General features: G+C 46.3%; 1 protein-coding gene across 3 annotated transcripts in view; it reads left to right on the forward strand.

Moving 5' to 3' along the window:
* Window positions 1–22136, forward strand: part of ino80d (INO80 complex subunit D) — a 106996-nt gene that overhangs the window by 16583 nt on the left and 68277 nt on the right. The window lies entirely within an intron of this gene.

A 22136-nucleotide genomic window follows, 5' to 3' on the forward strand; every position in this document is an offset into this window, starting at 1 on the left:
GTGTTAATGCCCACGAACCACATAACAGCAACAGCTTGGTTACATGCACAACCTGATTGTTTTTTGAAGACATGACCAAAAAGGTTGATGAGGGCAGAGCTGTAGATGTTGTATACATGGATTTCAGTAAGGCATTCATCAAGGTTCTGCATGATAGGCTGATCTGGAAGGTTAGATCGCATGGGATCCAAGGAGAGATAGCTGAATGGATAGCAAATTGGCTTCATGGTTGGAAGCAGAGGGTGATGGTGGAAGGTTGCTACTTGGACTGGTGGCCTGTGACTAGTGGTGTGCCTCAAGGTTCGGTGCCTGGCCTGTTACTGTTTGTCATCTATATCAATGATTTGGATGAGAACATACAGGGCAAGATTAGCAAGTTTGCTGATGATACAAAAGTGGGTGGTTTTGCAGATAGTGAAGATGGTTGTGAAAGATTGCAGCAGGATCTTGATCGATTGGCCAGGCTGAGGAATGGTTGATGGAATTTAATACAGAGAAATGTGAGGTGTTGCATTTTGGGATGTCTAACAAGGGACCAGTGAATGGTAGGCCTCTGGGTAGTGTTGTAGAGAAGAGGGATCTAGGAGTGCAGGTGCATGGTTCTTTGAAGGTCGAGCCGCAGGTAGATAAGGTGGTCAAAAAGGCTTTTGGCACATTGGCTTTCATCAGTGGGAGTATTGAGTATAGAAGTTTGGAGGTCATGTTGCAGTTGTATAAGATGTTGGTGAGACCGCATTTGGAATATTGTGTTCAGTTCTGGGCACCGCTTATTGGAAAGATATTGTCAAGCTTGAAAGGATTCAGAGAAGATTTACGAGGATGTTGCCATAGGGAGCGGTTGAGTAGGATGGGTCTTTATTCCTTGTAGTGTAGGAGGATGAGGGGTGGTCTTTCCAAGGTATATAAAATCATGAGAGTAGGTCCGGTAGATGCACAGAATCTCTTGCCCAGAGTAAGGAAATCGATGACCAGACATAGGTTCAAGGTGAAGGGGAAAAGATTTAATAGGAATCTGAGGGTTAACTTTTTCACACAAAGGGTGGTGGGTGTATCGACCAAACTGCCAGAGGAGGTACTTGAGGCTGGGTCTATCCCAACTGTTTAAGAAACATTTAGACAGGTACATGGATAGAACAAGTTTGAAGGGATATGGACCAAGCGCAGGCAGGTGGGAGTAATGTAGCTGGGACATGTTGGCCGGAGTGGGCAAGTTAGGCCGAAGAGCCTGTTTCCACATGGTATCACAATATGACTGTAAAAATAAATGTGTCAATGGGGAGATAGAGTTTGGGGACAAGAAAGTTTAAGGCTTGCAATAACAATGTTGTTCTCTTTCAAGGTTTTCCAAAATAAAGGTGTTTTTAACAACTATACGTTTATTTTTGTTATTGCAAACTAAAAATACGAAAGGCGTTTTGTTACATTATAAAGTATCATTGCATGTGTCAATTGCTTGTCAATTCCAATGGCCTCCGGTGAAACTGAAAAACTGTTCTTAAGAGAAAATGGTGTATGATTACTACAAGGAGGATACATGGAACGTTTTTTTCCCCTCAGACTTTCTTTCTCAAAGAAAGCTTTTTTTCTGTTTGTCAGTCTCCAAAGTGGTTCTCTGGTTCATGGTCAAAGTCATGTTATAACCAATTTGGCCCATGTAATACCAATAATGTTCCTCAATTTATCAATCACATTATATCCAATTTGTGTTGCGTAAATACACATTATGGTAGACCTACTTGTACAGACCTGAAATGGATCAGCCACTCTGCACTTTTCGCTGAATGCATGTGTGAATGTTTCAGCTTCACTTTAATGTCATTGAGGATATGATGTTCCTGGAGTTGCCATCTCCTGTTGACTGCTTAATAAGCGAGTTCGGTATTCCGACTGCGCATGCCCAGGTCATCGGTCACTGAAGATAAACATTGGAGAGTGCGGATCTATTGTGTGTTATCTTTGGTTATCAGACCTTCGTTTCAGTGAGTGCTTTATGCTTCGTGCTGCTCCATGTGGTCGGGGTCGGCGCGGGTCTACGGCGAGCAGGTGCTGCCGAGCCGCCGCTGGGCTGTCCCCCCGGGTGTCCCGGAGGCGGCCGGAGTTGTTGGGCCGGGCTCGCAGCCAGCGAGGGGGGGGGGGGAACGACGACCACCAGCCGCACCTCTCTCCCTGTCCAGTGGCTGTCAGTTTGCCCCCTCGGTGGAGGGCATGTTATTACAAACAGTGAGTCAGTCGGAGCTGGGCTAGGCAATCAGTTCCACTGGAGCTGCTTGTAGTCTTCCGGCATCAAAGGCCCTGCTGGTGGAGGATGTTGTGACTCAGATGTTGAGGTTTGGTGGCGACGGGGGCCGAGAACCGGCCACTGGCGGGGACGCACATGGAGCGCCGTGGCAGGCCAGGCAACATCTCTGGGGAAGGGTCTCGACCGGAAACGTCACCCATTCCTTTTCTCCGGGGATGCTGCCCGTCCAGCCGAGCCGCCACAGCACCCCGCACGCACCCCGGGCGTCTCTGACTACCCGGGGAAGACGAAGGGGGACGGACGGGCAGGGGTTAACTGGACGGTCCAACGGCGGCTTGGCGTCGCCAGCGGTGCTCGGCACACGGGCTCGACCCGGGCTGTGGATGAGGCGCGGTTCTGTGAGCGCTCTCCCCTGTCTCCCACTGGCATCTGCCCCCTCTCTCTTGCTGTTACACCCGTTTTCCCGCTATCTGGCACCCCTGTTCCTCAGATTAAATATATTTTTACATATAAATCATGAATAAAGATAAGAATTTACATACAGTTTATGCAGCCATCACTTCGTTCGCTTTTTCTTTATACTGATTGGTTGCTGGAATTTCAGCTGCCAAGGCTTTTAGTTCTAAAATGTTTTCAAGCCTTATAACCCATTAATATTTTGATCATTTGTACAATTACATTTTCTATATAGTTCAGTGTTAAATGTTTGTATGATAACATTTATGTAAGATGCTATTTAATGTTTTTTGGCACGTTAATGGTTTAATATAATTAATTTAGCGGCTATTCCATCTCCAGTTTAAAGTGTTCTGCCACTGGCTGTGTTGTCCTTTGCCCAGACACAACATTCTGGCATTCCTCTTCTAAACCACTCGCCCTTCTCTCTTCTTTAAAGTGTATCATTTGTCAAGTTGTGTTTATTGTCATATACACTTAATTCTTTTTCTCTGTTGTCAGCCGGGCAACCTAGGTTTTTAGGTTGCCAAATGACAGTTTAGGTGGTCATATAAGACGGCTTGCATAACGCATGTGATAATGTGCTCGGACGAAGTGCATAGCTACCAGTCAGAATTATGCTCAATGAAGCATTCACATATTATTTCTGCTTCAAATAAACATAGAAACATAGAAAATAGGTGCAGGAGGCCATTCGAGCCAGCACTGCCATTCATTGTGATCATGGCTGATCGTCCCTCATCAATAACCCCTGCCTGCCTTCTCCCCATATCCCTTGACTCCACTAGCCCCTAGAGCTCTATCTAACTCTCTCTTAAATCCATCCAGTGGCTTAGCCTCCACTGCCCTCTGTGGCAGGGAATTCCATAAATTCACAACTCTGGGTGAAAACGTTTTTTCTCACCTCAGTCTTAAATGACCTCCCCTTTATTCTAAGACTGGCCCCTGGTTCTGGACTCGCCCAACATTGGGAACATTTTTCCTGCATCTAGCTTGGCCAGTCCTTTTATAATTTTATATGTTTCTATAAGAACCCCCCTCATCCTTCTAAACTCCAGTGAATACAAGCCTAGTCTTTTCAATCTTTCCTCATATGACAGTCCCGCCATCCCAGAGATCAATCTCGTGAACCTACGCTGCACTGCCTCAATCACAAACAATCCTTCCTCAAATTAGGAGACCAAAACTGTGCACAATACTCCAGATGTGGTCTCACCAGAGCCATATACAACTGCAGAAGAACCTCTTTACTCCTATACTGAAATCCTCTTGTTATGAAGGCCAACCTTACATTAGCTTTCTTTACTTCCTGCTGTACCTGTAAGCCAACTTTCAGTGACCGGTGTACAAGGACGCCCAGGTCTCGCTGCACCTCCCCCTTACCTAACCTAACCTCATTGAGATAATAATCTGCCCCCTTGTTTTTGCCGTCAAAGTGGATAACCTCACATTTATCTATATTATATTGCATCTGCCCACTCACTCAACCTGTCCAGGTCACCCTGCAACCTCCTAACATCCTCTTCACAGTTCACACTGCCACCCAGCTTTGTGTCATCCGCAAACTTGCTAGTGTTGCTCCTAATTCCCTCTTCCAAATCATTAATATATATGGTAAACAGTTGCGGCCCCAACACCGAGCCTTGCGGCATTCCACTCGCCACTGCCTGCCATTCTGAAAATGACCCGTTCACTCCTACTCTTTGCTTCCGGTCTGCCAACCAGTTTTCTATCCATGTCAACATTCTACCCCCAATACCATGTGCTCTAATTTTAGTCACCAGTCTCCCGTGCGGGACCTTATCAAAAGCTTTCTGAAAGTCTAGATACACTACATCCACTGGCACCCCTTCATCCATTTTACTTCTCACACCCTCAAAAAATTCCAGAAGATTAGTCAAGCAAAGTCAAACAAAGATAAAGTCACAAACTAAACATATTCACCAATCAAGACATGATATATACCACAATGACATGCAGCAAAATTATAATACAGTATCTCAAATCTTTGTACATGTTGCAATGAATGCAATTTGTATTATTTCTTTCCACTTCCAAACAAAAATGTGGGTGGATTATTTAGCGTATGATCAACCTCGGTGAGACCAAGCGCAGACTTGGCGATCGTTTTGCACAACACCTTCACTCAGTTCGTAATAACCAACCTGATCTGCAGTAGCTTTCTTCCTGCTGAATAAGCTACGACAGGCTTTGCTGTCATTCTGTGTAATATGGAAGAGTTTGAGGCAGAGTTAGAAATCTTGTGGCATCAAGTTATGATGGAGTTTAGCTGCAGTAGATTACCTGATGATTGGATATATGTGCAGGTGTGTACCAGACCCACAGTACATTTCCCTACTGTTTCTATGCAAATACCCAAATACTGCACAATATTTGGTGAGGTCACAATAAATCACAATCACAGTAATACTTTATTAGCCAAGTATGTTTTGCAACATATGAGGAATTTCATTTGCCAAGCCTGTACAATAAAAAGCAACGGAACACACATAACACATTTTAACATGAACATCCACCACATGACTCCACATTCCTCACTGTGATGGAAGACGAAAAAAAAGTTCAATCTCCTCCCTTAGCTCCCGCGGTCGGGGACCTTGAGCCCTCCGTTGATGGCACGATTTTGACTCCCACAGCCGGTGGCGTTTGGGCCCTCCGCGTCGGGGCGGACATCTCCTGCATTGGGGGAGATGTCAGCTCCCCTGCGGCGGCGATCAAACCTTCCGCGACGTTGGAGCTTCCCGAGACTGCAAGCTCCCGATATAAAGTCCGAAGACGCAGTTGGAGCAATCCCTGGCAATCCGTGGAGCGGATCCGTGGACTTAACATCCCTCCGATGTTAAATCCACGTCCCGTGGGGGCGCTCAAGGTCAGTCCGGGGAAGCCTCCAGCTCCATCGATGGTAGGCCGTAGAGCGACCGGAGACGATCCGAAAAGTAATCTCATCTCCGGAAAGGGAAGAACTGAAAACAAATGTGAGCCAGGCATGCAAAAACTAGTCTCGCTACCACCAAAGATTTAAGGTTTCCCTTCCCGATTCATCTGCACTTCACAACAGTGTAACAAAGTATACGGAGAGATTTTCTTGAACTTAGAATAATTAGCAATGATCCTTTTAAGATAGATCCATCCAGGAGCTGCTACTCTTCTTTCAGGTGTTGGGTGTCTTGAATTCAGGTGCTGCAAAGAAAATGTGACACCACAGGATGTTGTAGCTGTTTCGAAAAAACGTATTTCGACCAGTGAGCAGTTTCGAATGGATCTGGCCCTGCCTCTTGATTTTAATGCTGGCTATGTCATGGATAGAATGGTACACCTTGCCTGGCCCTATTGCCACATTACTGCCTCTGTATTAGCAGCTACTCGTGTTTAGGTCTTTGGAAATGTTTCAAGGACGTTGTAGTCCCAAACTGCTTCTATTGGAACTCATCCTGTTGATGGCAATTAACCATGTGCATGCTTGAGGACAGGTTGGGAATGACAAGACAACTTTTAAGAAGCTAGTCACAAACCATGCACTTGTGCAACTAAGACATTTTCTGAGTTTATGGTCAGTTATCAATTGCATGTTTTAATACTTTTTCCCCCCTTCCTTGTAATGATGACAATTGTAGGTGCCGTGGCCAAGATTTAAGAGTCATCACAGGGCTCGAAATTAACGGTTGCCCGGGTGCCACAGACCACTCAAAGCGCTGCCGGGCAACCTAAACACCGATCCATTTTGCCCGCTTGGCAACCAGATACTGGTTTGTACCGAAGATAGATACAAAAAACTGGAGTAACTCCGCGAGTCAGGCAGCATCTCTGGAGAAAAGGAACATGACGTTTTGTGTCGGCGGTGACGGTTGTATTGCGTGGGAAAAATACTAGGTGCGGGGTGAGGAAGGGTCGCAGCGAATGACTGGTCCCGAACAACGGCAGCAGCGGCCCCATCTCCTCCTCCTCCCGCCCCCCCGCCCACCCTGATAAGGGCCGCTGCTTGCAAACCCGCTACCCGGCACTTAAAAAAAAAACCCTCCCGCACGCCGAGGCCGGGTGTAGGGAGGGAGGGGGAGTCCTCGGCGTGCGGGAGGGTTTGTATTGAAAGCGGTTTTCGCCGTTAGCGGGATTGCTGTCGCGGCAGCTGTGCGGGACCCGTCTTTCACTCCGACACTTCTGAAGCAGCTGCACCATAGATCCTATAGCGAGAGGATCTTTGAGCTGCACCGCTCGGCCCCGCACCTTGCTGTTGGCTGGCGGAGAAGAGAGGCGGTGGCGAGGAAATCCCAACCGCCAAGGCAGCGGAGTGATGTTGTCCGAGGAGTGCTGACCCTCCTTCCTCCATACCTCGCCCTCCTTCTCTCTCTCTCTCTCTCTCTCTCTTGTACGCCCCCTCCACCCCCCCCCCCCTTATCCTGGGACCCCTCCTCTCCATCCCGCACTGATCCCCATTCCTGCCTCTATTCAGTCCTCACTGACATCCCCTGTGCTCCCCTCCCCATCTCCCCCCCCCCCCAATCCATTCATCCTGCGCTGATCACCCTATCCACCTCGCATTAATTCTCCTGCCGCTATACCCCCCCCCCCCCTCCCATCCATCCTACACTGGTTCCCCAATCACCCTGTACTTACCCCTTTCCCATCCATCCTGCACCTCTTCCATCCATCCTGTACTGATCCCCCATCCATCTTGTACTAATCCACGCATTCATCCCATTCTGACCCACCCTCCATTACCCTGCACCTTCCCCCATTCATCCTGCACAGACCCTCCGATCCACACTGTACTGACCCCCCCCCCCCATTCATCCTGCGCTGATCTCTCCCCCCCCATCCATCCTGTACTGATCCTCCTATTCAAGAAGAATGGGGGGAACAGTCTGAAGAAGGGTCTCGACCCGAAATGTTGCCTATTTCCTTCGCTTCATCGATGCTGTCTCACCTGCTGAGTTTCTCCAGCACTATTGTCTATCCCCATCCATCCCGTACTGAACCTCCCCGTTCAACACCACTGACATCCCCCGTGCCCTCCCCTCACAATTTTACCTACACCAACCAACACGTACTAATTCACCTTCCTCAATCCATCCATTCTGCACCGCCTGCCTTCTAATCCCCCCTCCCCGACCCTATTGTCCTGGAAATCTCTTCTGAGCGCACATTGACTATGTTTGATAACGGAATGCAATCAAATGTGTTATAATTCCCAATGTTATTATTTGTTATAATCCATAAAGATGGATTCATTATATTGTGAACACGTGAAACATTAAAACCGCAGTGTTCGATTGTCACTGTTACCGTTGACACATTATTACAGAATTCATTTTAACAGCAAATCAATGCTCTTAATATGGAGTATCAGTACTGTTATTTAATGAGCAACATTCACAACTATACGTACGCATATATGTTACCATGGTCCAGGATTTATTGACACAGGTTGATCATACGCTGAATAATCCAACCACATTTTGGTTTGGAAGTGGAAAGAACTAATAGAAATTGCATTAATTGCAATGTGTAAAAAGAGTTGAGATACTGTCTTATAATTTTGCTGCATGTCATTGTGGGATATATCATGTCTTGATTGGTGAATGTTTAGTTTGTGACTTTATTTGAAGCAGAAATAATATGTGAATGCTTCATTGAGGATAATTCCGACTGGTAACTACGCACTTCGTCCGAGCACATTATCGCACGCGTCATGCAAGCCATCTTAAATGACCACCTAAACTGTCATTTGGCAACCTAAAAAGCGGCCAAGGTTGCCCGGCTGGCAACATGGAAAAAAAGTTAAGCGAGAGCCCAGCATCATTAAATTTGGTGAGGTGGGGAAGACTGGAGGATGGCAAATGTTGTTCCTCTATTTCAGAATGGCTGCAAGGAAACCCCTGGGAACTATAGGCCAGTATGTGGGAGATTGTGCCTCATGAATGGGATTAAATGTTTTGAAGATGTGACCAAAAAGGTTGATGCGAACAGAACTGGATTTCAGCAAGACAGTTCACAACGTTCCACATGGTAGGGTGCTCTGGAAGGTTAGATTACATGGGATCCAAGGAGAGAACGGGGTAGTAAATGGGCTTCATGAAAGGAAGCAGATGGTGATCGTGGAAGGTTATTTTTCAGACTGAAGGCGTGGTGAGTGATGTATTTCAGGGTTCAGTGCTAGGCTCATTGCTGTTTGTCATCTATATCAATGATTTGCGTGAGAATGTACAAAGCATGATTAGTAAGTTCGGTGACGGCACCAAAGTGGGTGGTATTGTACATAGTTGGTTGTCAAAAATTGATTGATTAACTGGGCAGGTGGGCTGAGGAATGATTGATGGAGTTTAATACAGAGACGTATAAGGTATTCCATTTTAGGAAGTCTATAATCAGGGCAGGACTTACATCGTGAATGGCAGGGGTCTGGGGAGTGTGGTTGAGCAGAGGGACTAGGAGTGCAGGTACATAGTTCCCTGAAAGTGGTATCACAGGTATATAGGATAGTCAAGACGGCTTTTGGCACATTGGCCACCATCAGAGTATAGAAGTTGGGAGATCATGTTACATTGGTAAGGCCTCATTTAGACTATTGTGTTCAGTTCTGTCACCCTGTTATAGGGAAGATGTGGCTAATCTGGAAAGGGTATAGAGAAGATTTACGAGGCTGTTGTCAGGACTCAATGGCCTGAGCTGTAGGGAGAGGTTGAGCAGGCCAGGACTTTATTCCTTCGAGCGTAGGTGGATGAGGGGTGATCTTATAGAGGTGCATAAGATCATGAGAGGGTGATGGGGTACGTGGGGGCACCGCGAGACGGCTGCCCTGCCAGCAGCATGTTAGTCAATTCTACTTTTTTTGTTTTTATTAGTATGTCCAAATGTTTGTTTTAATGTCTCTCGGTGTGTATTGTGTGGGGGTTAGTGAGGGGGGGTAAGGGTGGAACCGATTTTGGTCGCCTCCTCCACTGAGAGGCGACTTTTTCCATGTCGCCTCCCTCGTGGCCTAACACCAAGGATTGGTGCGGCTTTCCCGGAGACTGGCCCGGAGCTTCAGCAGCGGGTGCAGCGTGGACTTTTTCATCGCGGAGCGGGCGAGCCCTCGCCGGGGGTCGCCAGAAGGGAGTGCTCCGATCGCTGGCCCGCGTCAGCCTCAAGCCGCGGACTGCGGTACTTCTTGCCGCAGGCGTGGACTGCGGAACTTCCAGCTGGCGCGCCGTCCGGAGCCTGGGATCCCTCGTTGGGGACCCCGGAGGAGAAGAGCTCCGACAGCTGGCCCACGGCCTACAACAGCTTGAAGCCGCGGTCTGCGTTGCTTCTAGCGGCGGGGACTTACTTACCATCCGGACCGGGATCCCTCGCCGGGGATCCCTGGAGAAGAGCTCCGACCGCCGGCCTGCGGCCTACGTTATCTTCAAGCCACGATCTCCGGTAGGGAAGCACCGATTCGGGACTTACCTTGCCTGTACATCTGGCCGCCCGCAGCGGTGACTGCGGAGGTTTATGGTCCCGACCACGGGGAAAAGTGGAGGAGGACTGACTGAACTTTGTGCCTTCCACCACAGTGATGAATGCTGTGGTGGTTGTTTTGAGTTAAATGTTTGTTGTGTATTGTGTGTTCTTTTTTTTATCCAGGCCTAAGTTGGCATTTTGGGTGGGCATAAAAGACCCTAAGGCATTTTTTTCTTTTTGTAGTTCTGGATCCTTGCGGTTACATTTTATATCTTTTGGTAGTGTATTCATAACACAGAAAGTTGGTACAAGCTTTTGTGTAGGCAATGTCCTCAGGCAGCTTCTATTTAGCTTCATGAGGATTGTGTGTGGTTCTCAGCACCTGTGATATCCTCCCATTTATTTGAAAAATTCCTTTTAATATCATCCTAGGCAGAACTTTCTTGTTCTTTATTCAAAAATTACCCATGAGATAATGTATTGATATTGTACATAACTAACGGCATTTCTAGATGCTTCTAATCGTTCTTTGTATGGTAGTGGAATATTCAGTCAACGGTTACAACTTGCATTTACATAGCTCTCTTAAATAACAAAATGTTCCAAGGGAATTCACAGGGACATTATCTAAAATTATTGACACAATTCCCCAGGAAAGATATTAGCAAATATAAGCTTGGTCAGTGGAGTTTATATAGTATTTTTCAAGCAGAAGGGAAAGGTGCAGAGGTTGAGAGAGGGAATTCCAAATCTCTGTGTTTTTTGTTTCATTGATCCTCCTGACCATTCAGAATACTATTATCTACAAAGGGGCCAATAGCTTAAAGACTGTCACTTGGACTATTTTCCTGTTGCTATTAATACATTTTTATGTTCTGTTTCCTAACATTCCAACCAACAATTTCAGAAAAACACAATGATCTCATTTTAGTGAGATATATTTCACTTAGGATTTCAACCAAGTGCAATAGTGTGAAATTGTTATTCTGAACTGTGAATATACCAGAATAATTTTAAATTGTAGTTTTTTTTATCCTTCTATGAGTGGTTGCACAACATTACGGGCCTGTTGGAGTTCGTCCATTTTCTACGGCAGAGCACTATCGGTAGTGATATTTAAATTCCTCCCAAGGTCTGAAATGAAAATGGCTGGTTTATCTCCTCATTTTTGCTGCCTTTTCAGGAACACAAATGAGAAGATGTGTGCAGCCCACAGAAGCTGGCAAAATCCAGCCTACCCTTCTCCCTAATCCTCGATCCTATGCGCATGCTGTCCATAAGCACAACGTTTGTAACCTGGGGAGAACCTGTGGTGCAGGAAGAAGTGTTGGGCAGTTTTATATAAACCCCCAAAAAGAGTTGTTCCTACTCTTTATTACACACATAAACATATTAATCTCTGTTTTATGGAGTATAGCCAAAGTCAATTCCTCTTAATTCAGTCTTTTTAGGTATTGGGCTGAGCAGATTGTGTGTTCAAACCCCATCTGAGAACCTTGAGCATGTTAATAGACAATAGGTGCAGGAGTAGGTCATTCGGCCCTTCAAGCCTGCACCGCCATTCAATGTGATCATGGCTGATCATCCACAATCAGTACCCCTGCCTTCGCCCCATATCCCGTGACTACGCTATCTTTAAGAGCCCTATCTAGCTCTCTCTTGAAAGTATCCAGAGAACCGGCCTCCACTGCCCTCTGAGGCAGAGAATTCCACAGACTCACAACTCTCTGTGTGAAAAAGTGTTTCCTCATCTCCATTCTAAATGGCTTACCCTTTATTCTTAAACTGTGGCTCCTGGTTCTGGACTCCCCCAACATTAGATTAACTATACTAATCCATGCCTATATAATCTCCACCACACATATGCATGCCACACATTCCACCTAGTAATCCAGTCCGGGTTTTGGGCTGCTGTTGGCAGTTTTTTGTTGCTGCGGACAGAACATAGTTGATTTTAAAATGCATGGCTGTGTATCTCTCTTCTTTATATCTTAATACAAGACTGATGGTTCACTCTTGACTTTGTAATGGATTGCATACAAACAGGGAAAATGTTTCCTGCCTCTAGCGCAGAGGTCGGCAACCTATGGCCCCTGGGACGAATGCGGCCCTTAACCCGAAATCATCCGGCCCGCAGGTGTATTTTATTTTCCCATCGTCATCTGGCCCGCATACTTCCTTCATCTCCAGTACCTCCCAGGCCCGAGGCATGGTGACGCAAGGAGGCCTGCACTGGTGGTTGCAATTGCGGAGCCGCCAAGCGCCTGAGCGGGGCCGAGATCTGGCTGTACCGCATCCTGAGCAAAGCCGCTGGCACGACCGCACACCTTCTGTGTCTGGGCTTCACTGTTGGGATCGGGGTTGTCAATAGGCCGGGGACGAGTGAGTATGAGTATTGGAGCCACCGCCTTTAGGACTGAGCCAAGGCAATGGTCCGTAGGTTGGCCATGTTTGTGAGCGCCTGTAACTAGGGGCCAGTGCTCCGGGTGGCGTCCTCGAAGGGGCGGGATCTATGTGAACACGTGATTTGATGCCTACCATCCGGGGCGGGATCTATGTGAACACGTGGTAGATGTGGCCCGCCATCCACTCACAGACCTGCGTCGTGGCTCCTATGCATAGAAACATAGAAAATAGGTGCAGTAGGAGGCCATTCGGCCCTTCGAGCCAGCACCGCCATTCATTGTGATCATGGCTGATCGTCCCCAATCAATAACCCGTGCCTGCTTTAGCATGTTCAAACCCTTAATAATCTTATATGTTTCAATAAGATACCCTCTCATCCTTCTAAATTCCAGAGTATACAAGCCCAGTCGCTTCATTCTATCAGCATATGACAGTCCCGCCATCCCGGGAATTATCCTTGTGAACCTACGCTGCACTCCCTCAATAGCAAGTATGTCCTTCCTCAAATTTGGAGACCAAAACCAAAGATCCTTTAGCGAGCAAGATAGCCCACGTGACGAAAAAGACGTAGTACGGTCATGGGCAGATTCATGAGTAATTTTCGGCCCCATTTCCATAACCGGCTTCCGTCTCCGTACCAAAGATTCCATAGCGGAGCAAAGATACAAGTGCGGAGACAGAAACCGGTTACGGAATCATCCACGTAAAAATCAAAGATCTTTGGTAAAAATCTTCTCATTTTCTTTCTGCCTCTCTGCCTCACAATAAAAAAGCAAAAAGATGCTTCCTTCCACAGCGTGTGGGAAGTCTGGCCCGGATCAGCATGGCTGGGACGCCAGGGTAAAGTTGCGGGGAGGTTTGCAATGTATTTTTATGTAATGTTGTCCCTTGTCTGGGCCTTGAGTCCGAAATAAAGTTTATCATTATATATATAAAAATCTGGAGAAATATATATGTATGTTTTATATGATTATATACATCTATATCACATTCATGTATGTGTGTTCTTTCCTACACAATCTAATCAGTTGTATGGTCACTGAATAAAACACAGCACATGAGCCATTTAAAAATAAAAAATAATTTTTTTTAAATAAATAAATAAATAAACATTTAAAAAAAAGAAGATTAACAGAATTATAATTTATTAACACAAACTGTTCCACCCGCAAAGTTGATTACACTGCAAGAGGGATATACAAAATCGGATCGGGTTACTGAAATGGCCGAAGAAATGGCCCACATTCCGCTCCGTTGCATACTACACGTCAGCCCATTGGATTTAGCAGGGCTATCTTGCTCGCTATAGGATCTTTGACCAAAACTGCACACAATACTCCAGATGTGGGCTCACTAGGGCCCTGTACAAATGCAGAAGAACCTCTTTGCTCCTATATTCGATTCCTCTTGTTATAAACATAGAAACATAGAAAATTGGTGCAGGAGGAGGCCATTCGGCCCTTCGAGCCAGCACCGCCATTCATTGTGATCCTCTTTCAATAACCCGTGCCTGCCTTCTCCCCATATCCCTTGACTCCACTAGCCCCTAGAGCTCTATCTAACTCTCTCTTAAATCCATCCAGTGATTTGGCCTCCACTGACCTCTGTGGCAGGGAATTCCATAAATTCACAACTCTCTGGGTGAAAAAGTTTTTTCTCACCTCAGTCTTAAATGACCTCCACTTTATTCTAATACTGTGGCCCTTGGTTCTGGACTTATAAAGGCCAACATGCCATTCGTTTTCTTCACTGCCTGCTGTACCTGCATGCTTACTTTCATAGACTGATGAACAAGGACGCCCAGATCGCGTAGTACTTCCCCTTTTCCCACCTTGACGCCATTTAGATAGTAATCTGCCTTCCTGTTTTTGTTACCAAAGTAGATAACCTCACATTTATCCGCATTAAACTTCATCTGCCCACTCCCCCAACCTGTCCAAGTCACCCTGCATTCTCATAGCATCCTCCTCACAGTTCACACTGCCACACAGCTTTGTGTCATCTGCAAATTTGCTAATGTTACTTTGAATCCCTTCATCCAAATCATTGATGTATATTGTAAATAGCTGCGGTCCCAGCACCGAGCCTTGCGGTACCCCACTAGTCACTGCCTGCCATTCTGAAAGGGACCCGTTAATCCCTACTCTTTGTTTCCTGTCTGCCAACCAATTTTCTATCCATGTCAGCACTCTACCCACAATACCATGTGTCCTAATTTCACATATCTATAAAAACATTTGCAGTCAGTTTTTTATGACCCTTGCCAGTTTTCTTTCATAATCTATTTTCCCTTTCCTAATTAAGCCCTTTGTCCTCTGCTGGACTCTGAATTTCTCCCAGTCCTCTGGTAGGCTGCTTTTTCTGGCTAATTTGTATGCTTCATCTTTTGTTTTGATACTATCCCTGATTTCCCTTGTTATCCACGGATGCATTACCTTCCCTGATTTATTCTTTTGCCAAACTGGGATGAACAATTGTTGTAATTCATCCATGCAGTCTTTAAATGCCTTCCATTGCATATCCACCGTCAACCCTTTAAGAATCAATTGCCATTCTATCTTGGCCAATTCACGTCTCATACCATCAAAGTTACCTTTCTTTAAGTTCTGAATTAACTATGTCACTCTCCATCCTAATGAAGAACTCAACCATATTATGGTCACTCTTGCCCAAGGGGCCACGCACAACCAGACTGCTAACTAACCCTTCCTCATTACTCAATACCCAGTCTAGAATAGCCTGCTCTCTCGTTGGCTCCTCTACATGTTGGTTTAGAAAACTATCCCGCATACATTCCAAGAAATCCTCTTCCTCAGCCCCCCTGCCAATTTGATTCACCCAATCTATATGTAGATTGAAGTCACCCATTATACCTGTTTTACCTTTGTTGCACGCATTTCTATTTTCCTGTTTGATGCCATCCCCAACTCCACTACTACTGTTAGGTGGCCTGTACACAACTCCCACTAGCGTTTTCTGCCCCTTAGTGTTTCGCAGCTCTACCCATATCGGTTCCACATCCTCCAAGCTAATGTCCTTCCTTTCTATTGTGTTAATCTCCTCTAACAACTGGTGCAACCCTGGAAATATCAAGATGCTTTCCCGTTCCTGCTCGCTGAACGCACTATGGGAACTACACTCGCCCCCCTGCAGGAACTATACATCAGAAGGTGCAACTCCAGAACCAACAAGATCATGGGAGACCCCTTTCACCCCAGCAATGGACGGTTCCAGCTGCTACGGTCAGGCAAACGCCTTCGTTGCCATGCTGTGAAAACGGAGAGGATGAGAAGGAGTTTCTTCCCAGAGGCCATTAGGACTGTAAACTCCTATCTCGCCAGGGACTAACATTACTGTACCATTTTACTGGTGTGTGGTGTCTTTTTTAAATTACTGTGTTTTTCCTTTTCTTCCCTCCCACAAATATGTAATATGTGAATATGTGTTTCTGTTCCATTCTGTTTGTAGTTTGTTTGTTTCTTTTGCACAAACCGCGAGCATTGCCACTTTTAATTTCATTGCACATCTCGTATGTGTATGTGACGAATAAAAATGACTTGACTTGGAGGATTCAGAGCATTGTAGCTCACCAGTACCATAGATAAAGTGCAAAGTCAACAATAGGGCAGAGATGAATCGAACAGTACCCTAGCTTATGAATGGACCATTCAAAAGCCTGGTAACGGAAGGGAAGAAGCTGTTCTTGAGTCTGGTGGAATGTGCCTTCTAGCTTCTGTACAACTGCTGGACTGGCACAGGGAGAAGAAAGAAGACTGGGGTGGGACAAGTCGTTGATTATGTTGGCTGCTTTTCCGAAGTAGCATGTAAATGGTATCAATGATGGGAAGTCTAGTCTATGTGATCGACTGAGCTACATCTACAACTCTGCAATTTCTTGTGGTCCCAAACCATTGTTCCCAAACCAAGGTGTGATGCAACCCGACAACAAGCTTTGTATTTTAACCTCCAGTGTAAAAATAATGAATATGAAGGAGTCGACAGTGGAAATCTACAGTGCAGTTAAACTGACACACAAATAATATTGTTTGAATAATTCAATCAAACTATCCAGATCTGAAATTAAATCATTACCTTGTTACTACCAAATATATTACATCTCAGTAAAAAAATGAAATGCTTTGATAACTTTGTTTGATATCTTTTAAATTTTTTAAAGGCCCATTCATAAAATGTAATAATGCCGATGTTTAAGAACCACTTTATTATGTAACTGTTGTGTCATAAAAGAACAGGATGTATTGATAGGAGGGAACTGCAGATGCTGGTTTACACCGAAGATGGACAAAAAGGGTGGAATAACTCAGCGGGTCAGGCAACATCTCTGGAGAAAAGGAATCGGTGAAACGCCACCTATTCTTTTTCTCCAGAGATGTTGCCTGACCTGCTGAGTTACTCCAGCATTTTGATATTTTTGTGATTTTGGATTAATAGCTTATGTGCAAAATATTTCCTGGGTTTGCTTATGAAAACAACTTTTAAAGGCCCAAATCCTTTTGGTCCAGTAGTGTTCTGCTGCTTTCTGAGAAGTGTTCACAAAAGTAATTTGTGAATACATTACTTCAAGTACCGAATAATGTTAGACAATTTACATTTTGTCTCTTTGAATATCTCTGTGTACATATTTCATAATGTTCGGTGTAACAAGTGTGAACATATCGCACTTAAACCACAAAGCAGCCAGTAAAGCCCAGCACAGCATTGTGCAAAATACCAATGACTAATACCAAAAACCCTCATCGCTGGTGGGTGCAATTCAAGAAATTAGAAATTATTGTCCTTGTAAAAGTAGCATAAATGTATTTTCTGGAAAAAAAACAAAGAAAAATTGAAATAAATTGTATTTACAAAGTGACACTCACATCTTAGGATTTCACTGCTGAGGTATATTCGCTTGTTTTATTGTTGGAAATGAAACAGCCAATTTACAATGAGCAATCACCCATAAACAGGAGTTGATTGCGATAAATTATTTGCTTTTTAATCATGTGAATAGCTTGCACCAGAACAAAGCCCATTCTGATATGCAGATATTGGCTTTAGTTTATTATTGTCACGTGTACAGATATACGGTGAATAGTTTTATTTACATGCCATCCAGTCAAGTCATACTTTTCATGAGTACAATAAAGCCATATACAATTTCAGCAGTTAGTGCAAAGAGAAAAAAAACCAGAGCGTAGAATATAGTTACAGCATTATAGCTTGGCAGTAACAGAGAAAGAGCAAGGGCTGCATTGAGGTAGGCTGGAAGATTGGGGCTAGACCCTAGCATATGGGATGACCATTCAGTCATCTAATGACGTGGGGAAGACGTTGTTCCTTAATCTGGCGGTATGAGCTTTCAATTTTTTCTATCACATGCTCGATGGGCAAGAGAAAATGACAGGTGAAAATTATCCTTGATTTTGTTGGCTGCTTTCCTGAGGCAGCATTAAGTGTAGATGGAATAGATGGTTTTGGTGGGGGGGGGGGGGGGGGGTGGAAAGGCTGTTTTGTGTGATCGACTGGGTTACATCCACAACATCTGGGACGACAGATGGCACAATGGGCTAAGTGTTCGGCTGGCAACCGGAAGGTAGCCGGTTCGAATCACGCTTGGAGTGCATACTGTCGTTGTGTCCTTGGGCAAGACACTTCACCCACCTTTGCCTGTGTGTGAATGTGTGTGAGTGATTGGTGGTGGTCGGAGGGGCCGTAGGCGCAGATTGGCAGCCACGCTTCCGTCAGTCTGCCCCAGGGCAGCTGTGGCTACAGAAGTAGCTTACCACCACCGAGTGTGACTGAGGAGTGAATGAATAATGCGATGTAAAGCGCCTTGAGTATTAGAAAGGCGCTATATAAATCCCATCCATAATCATTATTATTACATCACTGCACTTTCTTGCAGTCTTGAGCAGAGTTGTTGCCAGACCAAGTTGTGATGCATACCAGTCGGCTACTTTCTGTGTTGCATCTGTAGAAGTTATTGAGAGTCATTGGAGGCATACCAAACTTCCTTTGTCTTTTGTGTGCTTTTGTGGCGTAGACAGGAAAGACTGGCTATCTATGTGAATGTGTGTGAGTGATTGGTGGTGGTCGGAGGAGCCGTAGGCGCAGATTGGCAGCCACGCTTCCGTCAGTCTGCCGCAGGGCAGCTGTGGCTACAGAAGTAGCTTACCACCACCGAGTGTGACTGAGGAGTGAATGAATAATGCGATGTAAAGCGCCTTGAGTATTAGAAAGGCGCTATATAAATCCCATCCATTATTATTATTATTATTATCTACATTTACTGATTTCAGTATTGAGTTTTGAGGGCTGTGATATGGAAAAAGGTGTAGGTAGCCAAAGCGCACGAGGTCAGAGTTGATGTGTGGATGGGTAACATGAACCAACAGCTGAAAGCGCAGGGCAACCCTTGCAGATGGAACCGAAGAGTTCTGCAAAGTATTCGTCCAAACTGTGCTTTGTTTCTCCAACGTAGAGGAGACGATATCATGAGTATTATATGTTATATTAGAATGGATGACAGTTAAGTGAATCGCTGTTGTTGAGGTCATTAAACAAAATAACCTATGGTATTAGGAATAGCATAGATTGAGACTTGATTTAGCTGGCAGAAATCATAGTACAGGTGCACAACCTTTTATCCGAAAGCCTTGGGACCAGACACTTTTCGTAATTCAGAATTTGTCGGTCTTCGGAATGGAATTTTTTTAGCGTAGATTTTAATGGCTGGCTCAGTGGTAGAGTGCTCGGCTCATATCCGCAAGGTCGCGAGTTTGCGCCTTGATCCCGGCAGTTACTCGAAGAGTTTGAGTCTTCAATGTAGTTTTTTCTTGCAGAATAAATGTTTGTATGAAATGCAGTGTAGGAGAGGTGTACTGACTGTGTGGGCAGAACTTTGGAAGTGATTGCCCACCAGTCTAAAAAGCCGCTGTGTCTCCCTGTCCCTGGGATAGCAGGGGGCGATCAAACAGCACAATACCCCCCTCCCCCTCCAACTTTAGATCCAGCCCGCTGCTCAGGCGCTAGCGGGCTGGGCTCGGGCACGGTGTCGGGATAGCGGAGCGCCGGGTAAGCGGTCCTACCGCCTTGTTGCTGCCCCCCCCCCCCCCCCCCCCCCAGATGGACGCTCCTCCGTGGAGTCGAGCAGGGGACAGGTTTGTTGTAGAGCCTTTCTTCTCTGCCGGACAGCAGAAAGCTCCCTGTGAAAGAAAAAGCCTCTACGACGCCCCGAGCTGCGCCCCGTCATCCGCAACCCAGGTTCCTCTGTAGTTGGAGCGGGGCTGGGCTGGGCTGCTGTTGGCTGTGGGTCTCTGGGATCTCCGTGCTTGCAGTGGGCCTGGGGGTCGGTGTCCCGATGAGGGGGCGCAGCTCGGGGAACGGCTTCTGGTGGTCCTGACGTCTCCGGCCAGTTTGCAGTTTTCCTCTGGAGTTGGAACGGGGCTGAGCTGCTGCTGGCTGTGGGTCTCTGGGATCTCCGTGCTTGCGGTGGGCCTGGTGGTCGATGTCCAATTGGTCCTGACGTCTCCGGTGACTGGCACGGTCCTGCTAGCATCGCCGACGTGAAGACAGTGCAAAGCCCCCGCGCCGGTGCAATGGGCTGGAGAGGGGAGGGAAGGGGTCACACACATGGCCGGGAAGCAGAGGGGTGTAGGTGGGGTGAAACTGCCTCACGATACACTGTGTATCGTGACCGTGGGAACTTTTTAACTCAACGGGCAGGCAGCAGCAGATTGTCAATTATTAACCCTCCCGCGCAATATACCCTCACCTTCTCTTTTATGAATGGGGATTTAGTTCCCCTTTCTTCGAGGACCGACCGGAGGTTCCGCTGTCACCTCTGCAGGCCGCCCTCGGTGAACGTTTTCAAGGACCTTTCTTCAAGGACCGAAAAAATGGCCGCTATTCGGAGGTTTTCGTTATTTGGATGTTCGGATAAAAGGTTGTGCACCTGTAGTAATAAACGGATGATTTTTGAGTTAGAGTTTATGACTGGAGGGATATGGCAGGGACTGGTCTGGCGTCCCAGTTTTTTATGATTTACATGTTTGGAAGAGAAGACCAAAACCAATATTGCTAGATTTGTTGAGGATACAATGCTTGCTGAGAGGAGAATGATGACGGGCAAAGTAAATGTGTGAGAATAGAGGGGAAAAATGGGAAAAGTCTTTCCAGGTGAGACAGAGGTTCGCCTGCACCTCCTCCAACCTCATCTATTGCATCCGCTGTTCCAGGTGTCAACTGCTCTACATCGGTGAGACCAAGCGCAGGCTTGCCGATCGCTTCGCCCAACACCTCCGCTCAGTTTGCATTAACCAACCTGATCTCCCGGTGGCTCAGCACATCAACTCTCCCTCCCATTCCGAATCCGCCCTTTCTGTCCTGGGCTTCCTCCATGGCCAGAGTGAGTCCCACCGCAAATTGGAGGAGCAGCACCTCATATTTCACTTGGGTAGTTTACACCCCAGCGGTATGAACATTGACCTCCAATTTCAGGTAGTTCTTGCTCTCTCCCTCTTTCCCCTCCCCTTCCCAGCTCACCCACAACCAACTGTCTCCGCTCCTTCCTTTCTATTTCTGGCCCCATCAGTCTGAAGAAGGGTCTTGACCCGAAACATCGCCTATTCCTTCCCTCCGTAGATGCTGCCTCACCCGCTGAGTTTCTCCAACATTTTTGTCTACCGGGGAAAAATGGGAGGTAATTTATGTTGGTGGACATTTTTTTATAAACAGCATTTTCCAATGATGATGGGTTGAAGATGTTGATGGTCAGAGGGTGTCTTCGGTCCGGGGCTGTCAGTTGGTCCGGCGGGAGTTGAGCTGGGGTTTCCGCTTCTTCTCCGCGCTGGCTGTGACCGACGACACCAGCGGCCCCAAGCCCACAGCTAGTGCGGAGAAAAAGTGCCAACTCCAGCCCGGTGCCGGCGAAAGCCGAGCACCAGCCGTACACACAAAGCGCTGCAGTAACAGCCTCTTTCTTCCCTGCGCCGGCTGCAAGCTCGACACCTCCAGCCGCCCCCCCGGACAAGGACTGGACATCCGGACGGCGACGGGGACGGCCCAGCAGCAACTCAACAGACCCGGACCCGACACCAACCACGGACGAGCATGATCTCGCTCACTCACCAAAGCATAAAGCAATAAAAACAACAAAATAATCTTAGCTTTTAACAAAGGAACAATAAATACAACTATTTCATGGTTTGAAAGCAGTATTTTCTTACCAAGAAGAATCAAAGCTGGAAAAAAACGGATGAAGTGGTCCACTACTCCACTGCTTTCCAGCAATGTTATGCACCGTGACCGTTGACCTGGGCTTGCGCAGTTGGAATACCGAACTCGCTTATTCTCATTGGAGTTCAGCAGAGTGAGACGTGATCTTTTGAAATGTACAAAACTCTTAAAGCACCTGATAGTAGATGCAGTAATGATGTTTTATTTATCTATAACCACGAGTCACAGTCGCAAAATAAGAGGTCTGAGTTGAGAAGAAATGTTGTAGTGAATTTTTGGAATTCTCTATCCAAGAGGGCTGTGAAGGCTGATGTTCAAGATGAAGAACTTTGGGTATTCAGAGAATCAAGCAATA

This window comes from Amblyraja radiata, chromosome 7 (genome assembly GCF_010909765.2).
Source record: "Amblyraja radiata isolate CabotCenter1 chromosome 7, sAmbRad1.1.pri, whole genome shotgun sequence".
Taxonomy (NCBI): domain Eukaryota; kingdom Metazoa; phylum Chordata; class Chondrichthyes; order Rajiformes; family Rajidae; genus Amblyraja; species Amblyraja radiata.